This window comes from Mustela erminea, chromosome 1, assembly GCF_009829155.1.
Source record: "Mustela erminea isolate mMusErm1 chromosome 1, mMusErm1.Pri, whole genome shotgun sequence".
NCBI classification, from domain to species: Eukaryota; Metazoa; Chordata; class Mammalia; order Carnivora; family Mustelidae; genus Mustela; species Mustela erminea.
In genome coordinates this window covers 46,496,562-46,502,739 of record NC_045614.1, presented here as the reverse complement: position 1 = coordinate 46,502,739, position 6,178 = coordinate 46,496,562, and the positions used below count along the sequence as shown (strand labels likewise).

At 45.3% G+C, this 6,178-nt stretch overlaps 1 pseudogene; it reads left to right on the top strand.

The window, feature by feature from the left end:
• Positions 1 to 4,214: 4,214 nt before the first annotated feature.
• On the top strand, positions 4,215 to 5,800 carry LOC116600651 (annotated as a pseudogene).
• Positions 5,801 to 6,178: the final 378 nt, after the last annotated feature.

The window sequence follows — 6,178 nt, the reverse complement described above, 5'->3', positions numbered from 1 at the left end:
AGAGAGTGGATGAATGACATGTCAGTCATGGGAAGAGAATGGCATCTGAAGGGAAACATTAGGGCTAAAATAAGGTAGTAGTGGTGAGGATGAGGAGCCTAAAATGGAAAGCTCTTTCTCATCTGAAGATTGAGGGAGTTGTTGAGAATGACCACATGGTTTCTAATTGGGTCAGATCATTCTGCTGGATGAAGATTGTAGCAGACTAAGAGGATTTGGATTTTGGAGTTGGGGAGAAATGGGAAAATGAAGAAGTCAATTTTGTACATGCTAAGTTTGAGGAGTTTTTAAGACATTAGATAAAGATACAGATAGTTGGATTAGAGATTTGGCAGTCACTGGCTTATAGACTGTCAGTTCAAACTTGGGAGTAAGGTCATCCAGTAAGAGTGCATGGATTAAGAGGAGGATAAATATAAAATGGAACCCTAAGGGACATCAAAGTTTAATGTAATGTAAAGAAAAATCAACCATGGTGATACTGATCTAAGAGGAGGAGAGCTAGGGGAGAGGGCCATCCTAGAAATTAAATGAGGATGGGGAAGTGATTGAATGCAAATATTGCATAGTTCTTCAGTAGTCTGAGTATTGAAAATAGTCCATTAGATTTGGCACGGAATTCCCACTTTTGAACGTGGCTAATGTCCCCACTTACCTGCGGACCTTTACTCCCCACTTTCCTGCGGATTACCTTGCAAGATCCTTTTTTTAGTTCCCGGGTGCCGGTGCCATTTATCGCCCTTGCCCCGCAAGGACGACAAGACGCCCTGGTTCGGATGCATCTTCTCTCTCTTCTCTCTATTTCCGCGAGTCTACACACTTATATACGCTTACGTGACCAATCAGTGAGCAGGGTACAGGAGGGAGCGAATCAGGCTGTGCACCTAAACGAACAACTTCGCTAGCAACCAATGCTGTTTACTTCCTCTTTGGGCGTTCCGCTTAGTCTCATGAGGCAATCCTAACCTGGCAACTAGCCAGGCGCCATCTTTTAATGGCGGAGGCCGCCCTGGCCAGGGGCCTGCCTCCGACATCTCCCCCTTTTTTCTTTTATGGCAGGGATCGTGCCTGTCTTAGGTTGTCAGTGGCGGGGAATATCCTTACCCGTCATCAGACGGCAGATATCAATGATCTGCGTCCTGTCTTAGGTTGGTATATTTCCCCCACCAATCTTACCCGTCGTTGACTACCGATCCAGCATACTTAGCCACACTTGGGGGGATGTTCCAGCCTCGATGGCTAACAAGGCCTGCACCATGGCTTGCTGTTGCCTATGTTGCTGTCGCCTCCAAATTTGCAGTTTCCTTACTAGCAGAATCAAGCCCACTACGAGGATTGTCATCAGACCAATTATGCTAGCCCATTGTTTTGTAAAGGTTAACACATCTTGCAATGTTTTGATTATCTCTGGGAGGGTTGCAAGCTCACCTCTGGTGTTATTTATCCTTGTTATGCCTAGTAGCAGGTGCTGAGTATAGTTTTGGAATTCTGCGGACTAATTCCCCTGCAAGTATTGGGAGAGCTGTCGGGAGACATTCTGTAAGTCACTCATATTAGTATAGGCTATGGGAGTTACACAAATTGCCAGGAAGGGTACTATACATCCCAGTCCCAATAGGGCCCCCCATATGTCCACTTGTTCTTGAACCAAATCCACTCTCTGGTTGACTATCAGGATTCCTGCTTGCAGATGTGCATTGATCTGAGTCTATGTTTGAAGGGCAGCCGTCGTTCCTTCTGCAAGGGTGTTCACAGATTCCACAGTGGGTATAGTTGCAGCAAGCGAGACTGCTGCTGCTGTGGCAGCTGCTGTAGATATAGCCAATGCTGTCACAACGGCAGCTGTGATACCAAAATCTCTCTTCTTTCTGGATAGCACCACCGGTAACTTGTCCTCTGGAATGGAAACTGGGATAGGAAAATGGGTAGGGATATGCATAATCACAGCCAGCTTGAAGGCCGTAACATTCCAGCACTGGGAAAGATAGCAATTCTTAGTGCAATTCAACGTATCATTCAGCTCACTAGCATTTGTTACGAGGAAAAGGAACGGTGGCCAGACGCATATGGGAGTGGGCTGATAAGTAATATTATTGGGACAAGACACATTAACTGTTGTCTCAAAGATACTAGAGTCATTTTGTTTATAAGAACAGTTGAGGAATGTGCCACCATTTAACATGGACACTGCTGAGATATCAGTACATGCTCCTAGCAAGTTACAGACCTGCCATGCATCAAAGGGAGAGGAGGGAATATGAGAGAAGAGTTAGTCACTGGTAAAGGATATAGCCATGCTTTAACCACTGCTCACAGCTCTCTGGCTTGAGTCTGCCACAGGAGGTGTAGCATCCCCAGAGTTATCATCAGCATCTTCAGCATCATGACTGGTGTTCGGAGGCAAGGCTGCACGCACCAGCCGCTCTGGGAGCCTCCTTTTCCTGTGGAAAAACACATACAGACCCCCTACTCCATACTAACACTGGATCTGGTCCATTCCACTTTCCTGTGAGGATGTCCATCCAAAGTACTAAAGCCTTAAGGGAAGCAGCAGCATCACTTGCCTGTCTGTCTGCAGCTGATTTACCCGTTTTGTCCAACGTTAAAAAATTCAAAATAAAGAGAATGGTGTTGAGCTTATCTTTAGGGGACCTGAAGGTGTCCCCTATTTCCCCTTTTTGTTTATAAAGTGCATTTTTTATTGTAAGATGCGCACGCTCCACAATACCCTGTCCTTGTGGGATATTTCCCCATGCCACGAAAGCCTGTGGGCAATGGGCGATAACATCTCTGGATTTTTCCCCCGTATGCACTGAGGCGAAAATTATTCCAGAGCAGGTATCTACAGAGACATGAACATATCTTAACTTTCCAAATTCTGAAACATGTGTGACATCCATATGCCATATATGATTAGGTAACAAACCCTTAGGATTAACCCTCAAGGACGGTGCAGGTAGTAAGATCACGCAATTTCTGCAGGAGACTACTATGTCCCGTGCCTGTGCTTTTGTTATGTTAAATTTGAGGTGAAGAGTTAAAGCATTGTTTCTTCAAATCCTCCCCTAAGTGGTCCCATTGAGGTATGTTTAGCAAGCCTTCATCTAGGAACCATGGAGCCACCTTTTCCACTGTATTCAAAAAGGCCCGAGCAGTTTTAGCTTTTAGTGGAGTTCCATTGGCTTTCAGCAGGTCTTCTAAAAAGACCCTTTCAACCACACTTTAGATACTTCAGATCCCATTACGAACACACAGACAACAGACGCGGAAGTTAAAGACTGGCCGCTAAACTCCGGCTCTAAGGCCGCCCCGCTTCTTATTGCAGACTTGTAAAATCCCGGCTCTAAGGCCGCCCCGCTTCTTATTGCGGACTCGATAAATCCCGGCTCTAAGGCCGCCCCGCTTCTTATTGCGGACTTGCTAAATCCCGGCTCTAAGGCCGCCCTGCTTCTTATTGCGGACTTGTACAAGATTCCCACCACTTTGATTGTGGTCCCTTCCCCGCTTACTTGCGGTTTCAATAAGAAAATCCTGGCTCTATGGCCGCCCGCTTCTTGTTGCAGTCTTGTACAAGTTTCCCACCACCTTTGTCGTGGTTTTACCCCGCTTACCTGTGGACTTCTCCCTTGCAAGGTTTTTCTATTTTTACTCCCCGCTTTACCACGGAATTCCCACTTCTGAACGTGGCTAATGTCCCCACTTACCTGCGGACCTTTACTCCCCACTTTCCTGCGGATTACCTTGCAAGATTCCTTTTTTTAGTTCCCGGGTGCTGGCGCCATTTATCGCCCTCGCCCCGCAAGGACGACAAGACGCCCTGGTTCGGATGCATCTTCTCTCTCTTCTCTCTATTTCCGTGAGTCTACACACTTATATACGCTTACGTGACCAATCAGTGAGCAGGGTACAGGAGGGAGCGAATCAGGCTGTGCACCTAAACGAACAACTTCGCTAGCAACCAATGCTGTTTACTTCCTCTTTGGGCGTTCCGCTTAGTCTCACAAGGCAATTCTAACCTGGCAACTAGCCAGGCGCCATCTTTTAATGGCGGAGGCCGCCCTGGCCAGGGGCCTGCCTCCGACAAATGTAATGTAAAGAGAAATCAACCATGGTGATACTGATCTAAGAGGAGGAGAGCTAGGGGAGAGGGCCATCCTAGAAATTAAATGAGGATGGGGAAGTGATTGAATGCAAATATTGCATAGTTCTTCAGTAGTATGAGTATTGAAAATAGTCCATTAGATTTGGCATTTAGGCTTTTTCAAATGGGTTTGCCACCAGAACATAGGTGTCATGAAAACCACTGCTAAACCTAAACCAAAATGAGAAAGGAAAACACTCAAATAAACATTGTTGTCATTGGACATGTAGTAGATTCGGGCAAGTCTACCACTACTGGTCATCTGATCTACAAATGTGGTGGGATTGACAAAAGAACCATGGAAAAATTTGAGAAGGAGGCTGCTGAGATGGAAAAAGGGTCCTTCAAGTATGCCTTGGATCTTGGATCAGCTGAAAGCTGCACATGAATGTGGTATCACTGTTGATATCTCCCTGTGGAAATTCGAGACCAGTAAGTATTATGCCCCAGGACACAGAGACTTTTATCAAAAACATGATTATGGACACATCTCAGCCTGACTGTACTGTCCTGATTGTTGCTACTGGTGTTGGTGAATTTGAAGCATGTATCTCTAAGAATGAGCATGCCCTTCTGGCTTACACACTGGGTGTAAAACAACTCATTGTTGGTGTTAACAAAACAGATTCCATGGAGCCACACTACAACCAGAAGAGTTACAGGGAAGTCATTAAGGCAGACAATACCTACATCAAAAAAATTGGTTACAACCCCAACAGAGTAGCATTTGTTCCAATTTCTGGTTGGAATGGTGACAACATGCTGGAGCCAAGTGCTAACGTGCCTTGGTTCAAGGGTTGGAAAGTCATCCGTAAAGATGGGAATGCCAGCGGAGCCACACTGCTTGAGCTTTGGATTGCATTCTGCCACAACTTGTTCAACTGATAAGCGCTAGCATTTGCCTCTCCAGGATGTCTTTAAATTTGGTGGTGTTGATACTGTCCCTGTGGGCCGAATGGCAGCTGGTGTTCTTAAACCTGGCAAATGGTCACCTTTGCTCCAGTCAATGTTACAACTGAAGTAAAGTCTGTTGAAATGCACCATGAAACTTTGAGTGAGGCTCTTCCTGGGGACATTGTGGGCTTCCGTGTCAAGAATGTATCTGTCAAAGAAGTTCATTGTAGCCATGTGGCTGGTGACAGCAAGAATGACCCATTAAGGGAAGCAGCTGGCTTCACAGCTCAGGTGATTATCCTGAACCATCCAGGCCAGATCAGTGCTGGATATGTACCTGTACTAGATTATTGCACAGCTCACATTGCTTGCAGGTTTGCTGAGCTGAAGGAGAAGATAGGTTCTTGTTCTAGATAAAAATTGGAAGATGGTCCCAAGTTCTTGAAATCTGGTGATGCTGCCATTGTTGATATGGTTCCTGGCAAACCTATGTGTGTTGAGAGCTGTTCTGACTATCCTCTTTGGGGCCATTTTGCTGTTTGTGAGACGAGACAGACAGTTGCTATAGGTGTCATCAAAGCAGTGGACTGGAAGGCAGCTGGAGTGGCAATACTGCCAAGACTGCCCAGAAAGCTCAGAAGGCTAAATGAATATTATCCCCAATACCTGCCACCCCAGTCTTAATGGTGGAAGAATGGTCTCAGAACTGTTTGTGTCAATTAGCCACTTAAATTTAAAGATTTTATTTATTTATTTGACAGACAGAGATCACAGGTAGGCAGAGAGAGAGGAAGAGAAGCCGGCTCACTGCTGAGCAGAGAGCCTGATGTGGGGCTCGATCCCAGGACCCTGGGATCACAACCTGAGCCGAAGGCAGAGGCTTTAACCCACTGAGCCACCCAGGCACCCTAATTGGCCATTTAAATTTAATAATAAAAGGCTGGTTAATGATTACAATACATCATAAAGCCTTCAGAAGGAAAGGATAATGTTTTGTGGGCCATTTGTTTTTGTGTGTGTATGGCAGTTTAAAGTTATTAGTTTTTAAAATCAGTACTTTAATGGAAACAACTTAACCAAAAATCTGTCACAGAATTTTAACATCCTTTAAAACAAAAGTTTAGTAAGAAAAAAAAAAAAAGA